Consider the following 15,886-nt stretch of genomic DNA (forward strand, 5'->3'; position numbering starts at 1 on the left):
CCAGCCCAGCCTTTGTCTTCCTGATTACTGTCTTCTAGGAGTGTTATGTTTTCCAAAGGATAGTAGACAAGAGAAAATAATCACTTACTTGCTCAATCCTAAAAGAGAGAAAATAGAGGAAGAGAGTTTATTGTTACCACTTGTGGGTTGTTAGTGTTGTAGCTGAAGAGTTGGGTCTTCATATAGAAGTCTGAATCACTTCAAGTAAGTGGTAAGTTCTTTATTTCATGTTAGGCCCTTAGGCTACAGCAACAGTAGGTATATCCTGTCAGGGTTTCATCCTCCCTCCAACTGTCCCAATCTTCTAGCTTCTCACCAACCTTCTATCACATTATTCACTCTCAACATTCCAGACATCAGTACAGATATTTAGGAAATGGGTACAACCAAGATACCCAACACCTCCCTTTCTTACAAACAACAAAACAAAGACATAAAGAATAGGGACAATCCATTACAATAATTCAATCTTCAACATGTCTACCTGACACATCTACCCTACAAAAATCAGTAAAACTCTCCAATACCCATGCACACACGAAGACAACAAATAACACTAACAGAATATCTGTGATGAGTCAAGACATGTGGTTCTTCACGCCTTATGCCAAACAAAAGAAAAAAGACTACAAGGTTGTGTCTTCCATCACACAATGGTCCAATACATGAAAGTCTTGTTACCACCTCAGACATGAGACCTAACTACCACATGTCTGCATGCTGACCGTGGCACCAGGCAACAATTATACATATGGTACATATAGTTGTGGAAGCTAAGTCATGTGACAGCCAGGGCATTAAACCCACAAGCTTTCATTGATAAGGAGTTTCCCTGTCATTCCTAAGTTTAGACATTCAAGGCACAAAACAAAATACAAACTAAAATCTTACCATTCCCTTGCCCGGACTCCAACACAAAGAACTACATTCATACACAAAGTCACCTGTGTACTTCACAATACTAAATTACACAGCACAACAAACTCATACTTTCTCTTTCTTCAGCAAACTAACACTCACATTCCAAAAAGAACAACACACTGCACCACACACACACAGACGTGCAGCACAGCACTCCCAATACACTCCACACCTAACCACACTAACTAGCCAAACCAACACGACCAAGTACCAAGCTGACGAAAGCACTCAATCTGCACCCAGTACCACGCACTCTGAAAACTGCACCAGAAATGTCAGGATGTATTTCGAACACAATGATGGCAGCCTCCAGTAGACCCACACTGAAAAATTATTGAAACAATAAAAAAATCCAATACTAGAGAGGTCCAACAATGCAAACATTGACACCGTAACACATTAGCAGGAAGAGATCTGCTCACTTAGAACACAGAAGAGCTGCATTAAACATCAACTCTTGTCATATAGAAAGACAACTAGTCTCAGAGTAAAAATCTGGTGAAACTATGGCTATCACCCACAACACCACTGGAAACTATACTTCACCACATTTTCACTTCATTTAGTACTTCCCTTTGCTAGAAAACACAGAAAATTACCCCTGGGTTGATGGAGCGGGATAGAAAACAGAATTCTGTTTAAACCCGTGAAGTCACACTTCCATAAATAAATTAATAATGCTAACAACTTGTGCTGTGTGTATAATAATTCAACCTAGTTTAAAGTTGCATACACAAAAGACATGTGGGAAACTAACATGTGTGCTCATAATTGTGCATTATGTTGCATTCTTATGTATGTGGAAAATAATAAAATAATCTTGTCTATTGTCATGTCATAACTAATAGCAGCTGTTTTTGAAATAATGACATGTGCTTATTTTGCTTCCCTTGTCTATGTGATGTCATTTCTACTATTCTAGGTGCACATAAGGCTTTATGGATTTATGAAGACTGGTAAATATAAAATGCTGCTTTATTTGTGCTTTACTGCTAGGTAATTTAGACTAATGGGTTAATAATTAGCAATGATGGGAGGCAACAGAACAAACTGTATTTCTTTCATTAATTATTCTTTGTGTTTGTTTATATAATAGTTTTACAAGTGAAGCTTAGAGATGGCTGCAGGAAAATAGTTCCCTTTTAAAAGTGACGCAGGGACAGTGGCGCAGAAAATTGACGCTTTCTGAAAGAGGCCTAATGATGAAAATGGCTCAAGTGAAAATAATTCCAAGAAGGATGGAAAAGGCCTCTGAGCTTTTATTTTGAAAGGTTTTGGAATGAACTGCTAAAAAGATGACTTTTTGGAGAAATTTGCTAACGTTTGCTAACGTGCCACGGGAGTTCAGAGCTGAATGGCTCAAGGTTAAAAAGGAAGCTGTCGCTACAAAATGTAGCAGTCTAAGGAGAGCTGCCAAGACTTCTAAATGAACAATGGACTAGTGAATTTGCCCGGGCATGTAAGAAGGAGGTGTCACAGTTTACTGTGGTACGAGGTGGCTCAGCCAATGGAGAACTAGAATTCGTCTGCTGAAATGTGAAAAATAGTTAGCTCAGCTAAAATTAGGGTATAAGAATAGGTTCAGAGAACACATAGTTGGCTTACGCTCGAGAAATCTGGAGGACGATGTTATGCTGATGGACTTTACACGTGAGGACAGGAGTTTTTATTAATTACTTTATTACTAGGTGATGAGGGTAGAGACAGAGATACTTACCTGGCAGGGGAGACACCATGATCACGAAGGTGGTTCTCCCAGGGTGAGGCTCATCCATTGCACTTCGGATGTGCTGACCCCTGCGATGTCCCCAAATGCGGGATACTCGACTGCATAATTTCTGGTAGCCATCGGACGGTTTATATATGTTGTTTTTGACATACATGTTACATGCATGATACATATATGTTGGTAAATTCATAGGATTAAGTTTTAACACATGTTGAGTTTGTTTATTTTGTGCTATGTGTGTACCGGTACAAAAACTGTGTGATGAGAATGTAGTCATGCAGAATATCTGATCTGTTTCTGTGATATCGCCGAGTATCACTGTTGGTATCGCCGTGTACCAGAAGTATTGTCGCCGTGCAATACAGTGTTGTCGCCGTGCAACACAGTTTTAGGGCTAGGTGTGAATCTTGTATAGTGAGGGTTTTCTAAGAAATTAGAGCAGCATGAGAATAGGGACAAAGCGCCTTCCATAAAACTCACTGTGATAAGAGTATTAGTTATATTCAAGCTTGAGTGAAGGGCAGAGTAATGTCGGTGCATGATTATCTATAAACAGGTTAGAGTCCTGTACGGGTACATGTTTTATATCTATAAACAGGTGAGAGCCCTGTACGGATAACGGTGTTATTTTGCTAACGGTGCATGATTTCTATAAACAGGTGAGAGTCCTGTACGGATTTCATGTGTGACTGAAGTTAGGGAATTTTCAGTGTGAAAGTGCGTGATTGTTTTGTAAGGTATGTTCAAGTGGAACTCTTAGATACTTTCACTTCGCGGTGGGTTCAGAGCAAAATGAGTTCATATTCTTACGTGTTAGAAGGGTAGAGTAAGAGTTGCTCTACTGGCAAATGGAAATTATCCTTAGTGTGAATAGCGCCGTCTATTCCGAAGTGTGGATACTTGAATGTATGTAAACTATCCTAATTAGAGAAGCAGACAGATGTGTTTCGTTTTATATATTGACTAAAATGTACCAAAAGTAATTCTTAGGTACTTAGGAAAGTTCAAGATAAAGTCTGTACCATTCTAAGACTTTATAAAGTATGTGCAGTGTTTAAATACATTTAAAAGCTCTGCACGCTAATAAAATTCAATTGAAAAGTATTCAGCATAGTTGAAAAGTATTAAAAGGTAAACTGTGCTAATTTAAAACATTCAGGAGCATTTTAGAATGTTTTGTGTTAATTAGGCAATAATTAAGGTATTACACGTTATTAAATTCGTTAAAATAAGTAAAAAGCGATTAGAATTAAATTTATAAACATTCCACGCTTTAAATATAGTATTATACTGTTCTCCGTAGTTTAAAACCATTAAATTGTGCCCCGATCGAAAATTGTAAGGGAGGGGCTGGTTTTAGGAGTGAGAACGTGTGAGGAGAGAGCCTGCAGCTGCAGCAGCTGCCTACGTCAGAGCTTGCCGCGCTCTGGTTGGTAGAACTGTCTGGAGCGTCATCATTAAGTAGCTCCCTGATTGGTTGATGTGCCCTGGAGTGTTGGAGCAAAGCAGCGCTCTCATTGGCTGAGGCGCGATAAATTGCTCGAAATTGTTTAAATTTATAAGTATTGCCGATTTCACTAGCAGATCGCGCAAAATTTTATGAGAAAAGCTGATATAATTGCATGTCATTTAACAATTGATGAATGCTTGCGAGCGTTACGCTGTTTAAAAAGCGAAGCGTAGCGTTGTGGGCTTATTAAATTGTAATTATGAATACCCCCGTGTTGATAGATGTGCGCTAATGCTTTAAAGGAAAGTTATTGTGTGTCCCGAGCATTTTGTGAAGGAGGGGCTGTTGCCTGGGGAGAGCTGCCAGCTGCAGCGACTGACTACGTCAGCCGCCGCGCTGTCATTGGCTAAAACGCCGTCGCGTCATTGTCAGAGCTTTGCTTTCATTGGGCGAGGCTCCGTGAGCTGTGCTCTGATTGGGTGAGGATCGTGGCTGTGTCTTCATTAAGTAAAGCCTGCCTTTGTGTGGTAATAGCGCGTGAGGGAAATGCGCTTCTAATTGTGGGGGTCCATACCTTATTAGGCCGTGTTATTGAGGAGCAGCGCACTGATTATAGCTAAGTGCTGCAGGAGCTGTGCCCTGATTGGTTGGTGACGCGTAGCGTCATAGCAGGGTCGCATCCTGATTAGTTGAAGGGCCGTGGCATCACGGCAGAGCTGCGCTGTGATTCGTTGTGGCTCGCTTGCTGAGTTATTTATAAAATTAAATGTCCCCGCTTTGAATTTTTTACCTGATGTGATAATGTTTAAAACGAAGCGTGTTGTGGCTGGTGCAGGCGAGCGAATGTGCGCTAAGGCCAGAGCATGAGAGAAACAGAGACTGCAGTGACTGTGCGTGTAACAGTAAAGGCGGGTTATAATTGGCTGAGCGTCAAGGTAGTCGCGCGACCTAATTGATTGAGGCTTCGTGATACAACTGGATTGGTTGAGGCTCTGGTGGGCATTGTAATTAAATGTTAAGGAGTTGCCTGTCTGCCGAGGAGTGGGAAATTAAAGCGCTGTGATCGCGTTAGTGTCTGCTGATATTTGTGGGGGCATTGAAAGGCTGAGGAGACATAGGGTTGCAGATGGTGAATGAATAAGAGGATTGACAATGATTGAAGTACATGCCTGTTAAAATTTTTGGTTTCTATTTTTGGCATAAGGCTGAAGAAATCTTGTTAGATGACACAAGGTCGAAGAAATCCTGTTAGCTGAAAAATTAATTTGTGACATTAGGTCGAAGAAAAACTGTTAGAAGGTTTAAAGAGTATATAAAAAAAAAAAAAAAAAAAAAAAAAATTGAAAAAGGGGGGTGTTAGAAATTTTTAGAAAATTTAGGTAAAATTTTTAAAATTTTTGTTTTATTTTTCTTTGCAAGCTTAATGAAAAATATAATTCTGCTTTGGTTAATTTAGGTTATTGTTCTTTTAGAGATTAACTAGGAGAAGTTTTAGGTTAATATGACAAGCAAGATACTGACATTATATTAGTTATAGTTTTTGCAACACATTTATTGAAGCTTAGTTGTATGTTACACAAGAGAAAGAAATAGAACTAGAGGGGTTTCTTAAATATATATATGAGAATTGTAGATAAACTGATGAGATAAGTCTTTAGAAATACTAACACAGGTGAAATTGAATCATGTTCATCTTAGATAAAATCTTTGCTAAATTTTTGGGTGCTGGTGTGGTGATTTGTTAATCACCAGATGAGGGAGTTGATGGAGCGGGATAGAAAACAGAATTCTGTTTAAACCCGTGAAGTCACACTTCCATAAATAAATTAATAATGCTAACAACTTGTGCTGTGTGTATAATAATTCAACCTAGTTTAAAGTTGCATACACAAAAGACATGTGGGAAACTAACATGTGTGCTCATAATTGTGCATTATGTTGCATTCTTATGTATGTGGAAAATAATAAAATAATCTTGTCTATTGTCATGTCATAACTAATAGCAGCTGTTTTTGAAATAATGACATGTGCTTATTTTGCTTCCCTTGTCTATGTGATGTCATTTCTACTATTCTAGGTGCACATAAGGCTTTATGGATTTATGAAGACTGGTAAATATAAAATGCTGCTTTATTTGTGCTTTACTGCTAGGTAATTTAGACTAATGGGTTAATAATTAGCAATGATGGGAGGCAACAGAACAAACTGTATTTCTTTCATTAATTATTCTTTGTGTTTGTTTATATAATAGTTTTACAAGTGAAGCTTAGAGATGGCTGCAGGAAAATAGTTCCCTTTTAAAAGTGACGCAGGGACAGTGGCGCAGAAAATTGACGCTTTCTGAAAGAGGCCTAATGATGAAAATGGCTCAAGTGAAAATAATTCCAAGAAGGATGGAAAAGGCCTCTGAGCTTTTATTTTGAAAGGTTTTGGAATGAACTGCTAAAAAGATGACTTTTTGGAGAAATTTGCTAACGTTTGCTAACGTGCCACGGGAGTTCAGAGCTGAATGGCTCAAGGTTAAAAAGGAAGCTGTCGCTACAAAATGTAGCAGTCTAAGGAGAGCTGCCAAGACTTCTAAATGAACAATGGACTAGTGAATTTGCCCGGGCATGTAAGAAGGAGGTGTCACAGTTTACTGTGGTACGAGGTGGCTCAGCCAATGGAGAACTAGAATTCGTCTGCTGAAATGTGAAAAATAGTTAGCTCAGCTAAAATTAGGGTATAAGAATAGGTTCAGAGAACACATAGTTGGCTTACGCTCGAGAAATCTGGAGGACGATGTTATGCTGATGGACTTTACACGTGAGGACAGGAGTTTTTATTAATTACTTTATTACTAGGTGATGAGGGTAGAGACAGAGATATAGTTAGGATTTTGGAAATGCTTAATTTTACTTATTCCTGCTAATGAATAATAATTCTTGATTTATGCTCTTTTTATTAATACTGAATAAATCTTTCTTTATGACATTTTCTAATGCTTGTTTAATAAAATACCAAAACCTAAGTTTTTCTAGATGTGTTAAAATAAACTTTCTAAAATGACAAGCTGGTCTTGATTATTGCAGATGGTTTAAACAACTATATTTAGATCTTATCGCCTCATGATTCAAGCGCTCTATTGTTGTTATGGGCCTAGTGTTGTAGTGTAAGTTTTGTGGTAGTAAATAGTGTCATTTGTGCAATATTTTGGTGAGAGCGCTGGATCAGGGTCTAACAACAAAGAGAGTGCTGGGATGTCCCTTTTTCAGGACGGTTTCCCTCACCCACCCGTGGGTGGCATGCTTCATCATCGTGTAAACTCGTCACACTACAAACCTAGTCATATTGCGGGCTACAACGCCCTCACTGAGAGGAAGGAACTCAGGGATGTTTTGATTTGTAAGAAAAAGAGGTTTCCAAAAACTGGTAGATAGGCGGGGTGTGGTGAAAAAGGGAAAAAGAAGAGAAAATAGTATAAGTGAGCTAAAACTAACTCTATGGTATGCCAAACAATTTAAATGGGGCATCCAGAGGTCAGGATTAAAAAGTGAAGTTATGACAGGGAGAGATTCAACCTGTCATAGGACTGTTGTGGTCGACATGTTTCAGCCTTTTACCCTACGTAGAGGTGTAGCAGCTTTCTTCAGGACCAATGTGAAAAGTGAGTTATTCACTCATACCAAATTCAGACGGTGGAAGATATTTACAACCAGGGCTTTGGAGTGGGGTGCCCCTCAGGCGTTACTTCCACTGGTAGACATGCTCCCTGAAAAAGACAAAGTTTTTGTACACAAATAACTTGTCAACATGCACTCTTAGAACTCATAACTCTTTCATCAAGTTTTCCTCTCTCGGTCTATCAAGAGACCATGAAGTTAATCAATGGCAACTGCACAGTTTGGTGTGTGCATGCGAAGATGGGGCTTGGCAAAGTTAATCATGTTGCTGCATCAGGATGTCCTGCAAGCCTGAAGGGACACAACAAGAGGAAGTCTATTGTGGTGAGAAACGGAAGGTGCCTCTTGTTAATAGACGAAAAGGACTTAGAAATGGAAAGAGTTGGAACAAATACACTCCATCAGTGGAGATATTAGTCAACTCTGATCTGACAGTGTTATAAGCCTAGCAGTGGCAGGTGCACAATCTAGCAAGTGCATACTGTATGCCAGTATGGATCACAGCCACCAGTCAGTCATGTAACTGAAAAAGATGTCTAAGCGATGTGGTCTGCTGTTTAACTCCCATGGTCGATCTGTACCAATATCGATATGTGTCGTGTGTGAAGTTTGGGCACAAATTCTGCATGTGCCACGTGGAAAATGTCCTTTCACAGGCTGAAATTTCCAACGAGTGTTTTGATGTGTGATTATTTTGGTCCAAGGCCTTGTGTGTACCAACTTGTCCCTTAGGTTAGCACTGCGTTTAAAAGCAAACATAGGTTCGGGCAAAGAGCCGGATCCTTTGTTCAAAGTTTTCTGGATCAAGCTTGACAGTACAGATGCATATCAATCTATCTGTCGGTTCTTTCTGGGGGCGCGCTTCTTAGCTTTTTTCACTGACTTTTTTAATCAAGGTCGTAGGTATTGGCGGTCTATCAATAGGCACTCCAGAGTTTTAGCATATTTTTTGTATTTTTCAACATCTGTGAAATTACGTCTCAGATGTAGAAATTGGCCAAAAGGGTTGATCCCTGTTTGGCTCGTATAGTTTAATAGATGTTTGGGGACACAAAGAGCAACATGACTAAGGGTATACATATTTCTCACACCCGCATAAGAAATATTCTAAACTAGATTATTTTTTAATCTCATCATCAGAAGTGTCGAGGGTGTGGATTAAAAAACTCCCGAAACTTATCTCGGACCATAATCCCCTGGTCTTAATTTACGACTTTGAGAAAACCCCAAAGATTAGATGTAGATGGTCATTCGAGAGAAGACTTTTGGCCAATCCCCAAATCATAGAGCACTTGAAAAAATGGGCTGTAGAATTCTTTAATGCAAATAGGTTTAGAGCCTCCCGCAATTGCATCTGGGACGCCTTTAAATCAGGACTCAGGTGGGAGACATATAGCTTTTCTGCTAGGCAGAGGAAAGCTGACCGTGAAGAACATGAGGAATTGGTTGGACAGTTAATAAAGGCAGAGGAACAACATCTTAGCGATATTATATGTGGAAATGAGACAGTTCAAAGTGTTGATAAAATTGTGACTATTAAGGCTGACCTGAAACATGCAGAGGAATATCATGTGCATAGGGGAGAAATGTATGAAACAGGGGTGCAGGCCGGGAAGCTTTTGGCTCTGAAAATTAAACAGGGAAACAGTAGAAATGTTATCTTAAAAATACGGTAGGATGATCGGGAGTTTGTAGAACCAGCTGATATCTGCAGTGTGTTTAAAAACTTCTACCAGCACTTGTATACTGAGGAGGATAGGACTGCACTAGGTGGATAGGATGGCCCGACAGGACGATGGGATGATAATTTTGGCCATAAACTAGAAGAACAAGACAAATTAATGCTAGAGTCTGACATGAGTATGAGCGAAGTAGAAGAAGCTTTGCAAGATTTGGCGGCAGGGAAGGCTACAGGGCCAGATAATATTCCTATTGAAGTATACAAGTTCCTTCAGGATGTTTTAGCATCATTTGTGTTGTATCTCTTCAATGGGGTATTCTGCTCTGGAGTTGTGCAGGGCTCCTGGAGAAGCACAAATATTGTCGTTTTTCTTCAAAAGGGCAAGGTCAAGGAAGATCCAGGCTCCTATTGCCCAATATCCCTCATAAAAGCAGACACTAAATTCTATTCAAAGGTCTTGGCCAAGAGTTTGGGGGGATCTTTGGCGGTCTAGTCTCGCCATGGCAGCACGGGTTTGTACCAGGTCGCGACACTGCTGATCACATCAGGCGGGAGATCGTGTTATTCGACGCTCAGGCTGCTGTGGGGGTTCGGATCGCCATGATCCTCCTCGACACAGAAAAGGCCTTCGATCGGGTCACATGGAGCTATCTGTGGGGGATATTGGAGCAGAGGGGCTTTGGACCTAATATCTTGGGGGCTATAAGGGCCATGTACGTCAATCCTGTAACAAGAGTCCAATTAATGGGAGACAGCTCTGAGGAGATTTTCATATCTCGGGGGCTCGACAGGGCTGCCCCTGCTCCCGAATCCTATTTGCTTTATACATAGACCCGCTGGTTAGGAAGATCTTAGGCTGTGAGCATATCAATCTTGTGGTGTGCAACGGTTTTGAAACCAAGCTTATGGCGTATGCAGATGATCAGGCAATAACAACGCCAGATCCGGAGCAGGCTATGGCTGCCCTTCTAGAAATCACCTCGGACTTTGGCCAATATTCAGGCTACCACCTCAACGAATCCAAAACCCAGATAATCTGCTCGAACAATATACAAAGGAAGGATGGCAGATATATGGAATCAGCAGTCTATCTGGGTGTTAGGATCAACGCCAAGGTAGATACAATTGTTAAGGATAACTACCTACCAGTACTTAGAACCATTACTGCAGAGTTAAATAGAATTAACTGTGTACATCTATCTCTAATAGGTAGAATTAACGTCATTAAGATGACCATGTTCCCCAAGCTACTGTACCTCTTTCGTTCTATTCCCTTGGTTGTCGGTGAGGATGTGCTAAGGTCTTTATAAGCAGCCTTTGTGAATTTCATCTGGCAATACGGCAAAATTAGTCAGTCTATGAAATATCTCTCATTACCATTGGATAAGGGGGGGCTAGCGGCTCCTAATATAAGATTTTATATGTTGAGCTGTCTCTTTAGCCAGGTGGCTATCTTATTAGATAGTGCCCAAAATACATCTGACCATCCATTAGGGGTTAAATACCCACCCTCCATTTTTGAGCTGTTATTAGGCAAGGAGACCACCGGTGTACTTTTATGCAAAACGGATAAGCGTTACTATAACAAAAAATGATACAAGATATTGGAAAGTGCCTGGCAGGTTTGGAAGGGTATTCAGAAATTTCTGGGTATTCCGAAAATTAATTTTTATTATGCACTTTGGAATTCTAGCCTGTTTCCGTTTTTAAGTAGTGATAGTCTTCGGGGTTTATGGGAGGGACTAGGAATCAGAGGAGTTGGAGACTTGTATACTGGAGCGAGAATGCTAAGCTTTAATGAAATTCCGGGTAAATATCAAATTCCCGCTACTCAAGGATTTAAATTCTTGCAGCTGCAACAAACACTATCTAGAATAAGCATGGGCTGAAAATTCGTTCCGCTTGCGGAATTTGTGGATTTTTGGCAATTTCGCGGTCCGCGAATCACGCAAAATTGCTAAACAATCCGCAATTTGCAAGTTCGCGAATTTTTTTGCTTGTTCGCGCTTCGAAAATGCACCCTCGCACGCGCTGCGTTGACGGACCTTGATTCTGAGTTTGCCAAGTTCTTTTCCTCCCGGGAACAAGATGACTGTGCCCAAAAACGACGGCACGGGTAGGTTCGCGGTAGCCGCGCTGAAAAAAAACCCAGCGTACACGCAAAAATAAAAAAATCTGCAAATTCGTGGATTTTGCGGACCGTAAATTCGCATTTGCACGAATTTGCGTACCGGGAATTCGCAAATTTCGCCCATAGTTGATCTAGAAGAAGGCCATCTATCTCCCCACGGGGTAAAAACACCATGGTGGAATATATTGTAGGTGGGGGGTTAAAATCAATCCTATCTATAAAGTCCAGAATGATATCGATATCGATAAGATTGAATCAGTTTGGATGGTCAAACTAGGGGATCCGGCGGTTGATCTAGTAAAGGCGCTGGATTTGGCCGGGAAATGGTTCCGTTCTACAAATCTGGGAGCCCAGCATTATAAGACAATATTCAACTTAAATTTTACCCCTGCTAAATTATTTGGCTGGGGTAAGAGGGACGATAGTAAATGTCCTAGATGTACTGAGGAAGCAGACGATTTAGCCCATATGTTTTATTTCTGTGATAAGCTGTCACAGATCCGTATGAATATCCAGAAATGTTGGGAGGGGTTGCTAGGTATGGAGATCAGCCTATCCCCTACCCTAATGATTCTTGGGTATGACAGTAAATTAAAACTGAATAAGGACGAAGAAGTGTTTGTTTTTATCTCAGTGGCTATTCTTCGGATTATTCTGGTAGCAGGCTGGAAGGATAGTGAGGCCCCGTCCTTCCAGATGTGGCTCTCTCGCCTTTTAGGGATCCATAATGTTGAGTCTGCCCTCTATAGGGGAAGAGGCAGGGAAACTAGAGAAGTAGGTTTAAAACTAAGGGCCCGCTAAAAATCTGGAGAGACTCTCACCTATAGCCCTGTTGCTATGCTATTCTAGCTGTAAACTGTGAAATGAATTATGATATTATCCACAGCTGTTACATCTGTAATGTTTCTTCTTTTTTAACGCTTTGATACATGTATAGTGGTTTTATGCTTATTGTATACTGTATTTAATGAACTGTACCGGGTACTTAATAAAATTCAATAAAATGTTTTTTTTAAAAATGAATAGAATAACAAAGAATTTTTGGCCATGGGTTTCTTGTAGAGTTCGGTTTGTAGTGAACCTTGAGAAGCAATAATCAAAAGGTCCAGAAGTGGTAAACTCTCTTGACTGTATTCACAGGTAAAGTTCAAATAGTGGTTACAAATGTTGAGCCATTGATGGAAAAGAGTAATTTCGTCTACAGTGCTGCATCAAATTACCAGAATATCGTCGATATACTGCTTCCAAAGGAGGATGTTGGATGAAAGGGGTTAGTGGGAGGAAGGATACTGTCTGTCTCAATAGAATGGACATAAATATTCGCCAAGCTGGGGGTGAATGTACTCCCCATCGAAGTCGCATATATCTGCAAGAAGAGACTGTCTTCGAATTGAAAGAATTTTTTTTCATTGCAAGAGTTGCACATTGCATGATAAATGAAACAGGTGTTATCATATCTGGATCTCAACAGTTTAATAAGGCATCAATCTTTAGCCAGAGTCTGGTCCTGGGGGATCTAGGTGCGAAGGGACTCCACATCAAAAGATACCAAAAAGTCAGACTCTCTGTCAAATACCACATCCTGAAGGGCACATAGGACATCTTTGGTGTCCTGTAGATAAGTCGGTATTTATAAAACCATGGGTCTCAGAAAGAAATCAACAAATTGGGAAAGTTGTTCAAGAAGGGATCCTATTCCAAAGATAATCGGCCTGCCAGGTGGAGGTCTCCAACTTTTGTGAATTTGTGGGAGCACATAAAAATAGGGAATGATAGGCACAGTGTTCACCAAAAAAATCAGCTTCCTTACTTCTAAGCCATCCCTGTTTCTTGGCATTGTTAACAAGAGGAGTGATAGTATTCACAAGCCTCTTGGTGAGGTTCAGTTTCATACATTGGTAAGCACTGATGACTGAAAGTTGTTTGAGACATTCATCTCTATGAAAAAGTTTCCATGATGACAAGGCACCTTCGTTGTCTGTGGACTTTTTTGTGATGGATCATCCATGCTCAATTTCTGTAGTGCTTCAGTTTTCGACAGATTCCAGGACAGTGAATGAATGGCGGTAAGGCCAATATTAAGATCATTCATAACAGCCTTTTAGAAGGTAATCACCTCTGATGGTATAGAATGAGGTGGGGTATGAATGTAGATCTCTTACTTAAGCTTATGTTGGTAGATAGGTCTGATGGTGTAGTTGATTCTTATCAGAAAAAAAGAAATTGAGGTAGATCTTTCTAAAGAACTGTGCTAGTTTCTGGTTTATCTGGAAAGGATCCCCTTGAAAGGTTGCCACAAAGCCAAGCCCATTGTTTAACAGTTTTGATTCAGGGGCACTGAGAGTATGTTGATTCAAGTTAAGTTAACAATCAATTTGTTTCCTTGCTTGTCCCCATTTGGGGAGTCGTTTTGCTCATGCTCCGTGTAGTTTGTGGAGAGAAAGGTGGACTCCATTGCACATGGGACTGATGTTTTCTTCTGCTTCTGGACCATCCTTGCTCTAAAAAAGAAGGTTTGAAAAATGGTTGTGGCGGTGGTTGGAAATGTGCCATGGGTTGGTGATAAGGCAGATTGGGAAAACTCCAAAGTCCCGGAGGCCACCATTGTTGCTGTTGGTTGTGGGGGGGGTTATTGCCTCGCCATCTACCTCGACCTCTCCTCTTCATCGTCGATCTTGATGTCTTGTCGTTACCTGTTCCGAGTCACTGGACCATGGTTCTGAGTTTGTTGTAGAGTATTCTGACCCTGATGTAGACTATCCCGAGTCATGGCCTCGACCTTGTTGGTTAAATTCCGGTCGTTTATGGTCATGTTGGGGTAGGCTTTTTGTAACAAGAATCGTGCCAAGTCTTTTTGAAATTTCTTGATTTTAGATGCAAGGAGGTTCTCTTTGTGGTCCTTATTTGTTTTGTTTGTTTCATCCATATTCTTTTTGAAGAGAGTGGCTGATATGGTAGTCTTAAATTGGTCCTCAAGGAGATTGGATCTCAACTAAAACTGCATCTGCATCCGCTTCGCTGTACTGATAATTAAAATCAGCGCAACACCATGTGATTAAGGACCAATCTTTCTTAAACGATTGGTCTTTAAGGAAGAGTCTGGGTACATTAGTTACAATAAGGCCAGTTGGAGCACAATTTTCCCCTGAGATACTCAGTCATGATTGTTCTGTGGGTGAAGGTATGTGTGTGCATCCTTTTGAGAATGAATAAATAAGTCCAGCCATCTGATTGTCTGGAATATTGGTGTATCTAGTAAGGTAAGAGCATTTCGAATGTCTTGCACAATAGAACCATCAAAAGCTAAACCAATAAAATCTGTCAAGATTGCAGGATGAAGATGACATTTATTTAAAGAGGTACAAAGAAAGGAGGCAACAAGTCAATTGTTTACTATTGTGAGTAAACCAACCAAAAAGAAAAAGATGATGGCCCACAGCCATGGCTGTTCAACACAATCAATACACAAAAATAGGGCCTGGATGGTTTAAAGATCAGCAAGGGACGTCTTCCCTACTTCCCGTTTCAACATGGCACTCATTTTTCCCACATCGCACCCAGGAGGCATTCCCCCATGCAGCTTCTCATACAGGGTGCTAGTCTTCTCTGGCTTTAGCACACCTCAGAAAACTTCCTCATAGAACTTCTCACAACAGGGACTACACTTCCCCCAACCTAACACACTATTGAATACTCTCTCGTGCAACCTCAAACAAGATGCTACTGCTCCTTCCCAAAATACATGATTGCTGAGAATGATGGGAATTAGATAGACATCAGCAGAGGACCAGGACAGAGCTTAGAGGAACCTCAAAAGAGAAGTAGAAAAGAATGAGAGAAAAAGATGCTCAAGGAGAAACAAATGGAACATTTGCGAACAATGAGAGGAAAGGAACAATCATTCCAAAACGAGAAAGGATAGAAGGCAGGAAGAGTGTTCTATCATACTATAGGCAACTGAGTGAGTACAATGTATGATTGATGCCAGAAAGGAGGGCAATTTCTTTGCACCGTGCAGGGTACAAACCAAACTGAGCAGCATGAAACAGTGAAAAGCTGAGAGTAGGAAATTAAGCACATTTTTCAGCAGTGAGGGGAGGAATAAGAGAGAATAGGTTTGAAAATACAATGAATTCATCACTATAGGGTGTTTTTCGAACAGTTTGTGTACCTATTTCAATGAATTAGGGAACATGTCCAAGGATATATTTATGAGGACCAAGAAGTATGTTAGCAATAACAGGAGGGTAAAATGGCAAAGAAAGGATCCAAACAAGCAAGCTTTGGGTTGCCATTTACTGGAACAAAACAA

The 15,886-nt window shown here is 40.5% G+C and overlaps 1 protein-coding gene and 1 non-coding gene across 2 annotated transcripts in view; both read left to right on the forward strand.

Annotated features, from left to right (window-relative positions):
• The window catches only part of LOC144770057 (ATP-binding cassette sub-family A member 10-like), a 1,719,125-nt gene that overhangs the window by 1,633,972 nt on the left and 69,267 nt on the right, over nucleotides 1–15,886 (forward strand). The window lies entirely within an intron of this gene.
• LOC144771191 (U1 spliceosomal RNA) lies at nucleotides 2,631–2,791 on the forward strand. Its single transcript, XR_013599155.1, has one exon. It is a non-coding gene; the product is annotated as a U1 spliceosomal RNA (small nuclear RNA).

Source organism: Lissotriton helveticus, chromosome 7, assembly GCF_964261635.1.
Source record: "Lissotriton helveticus chromosome 7, aLisHel1.1, whole genome shotgun sequence".
Lineage (NCBI taxonomy): Eukaryota > Metazoa > Chordata > Amphibia > Caudata > Salamandridae > Lissotriton > Lissotriton helveticus.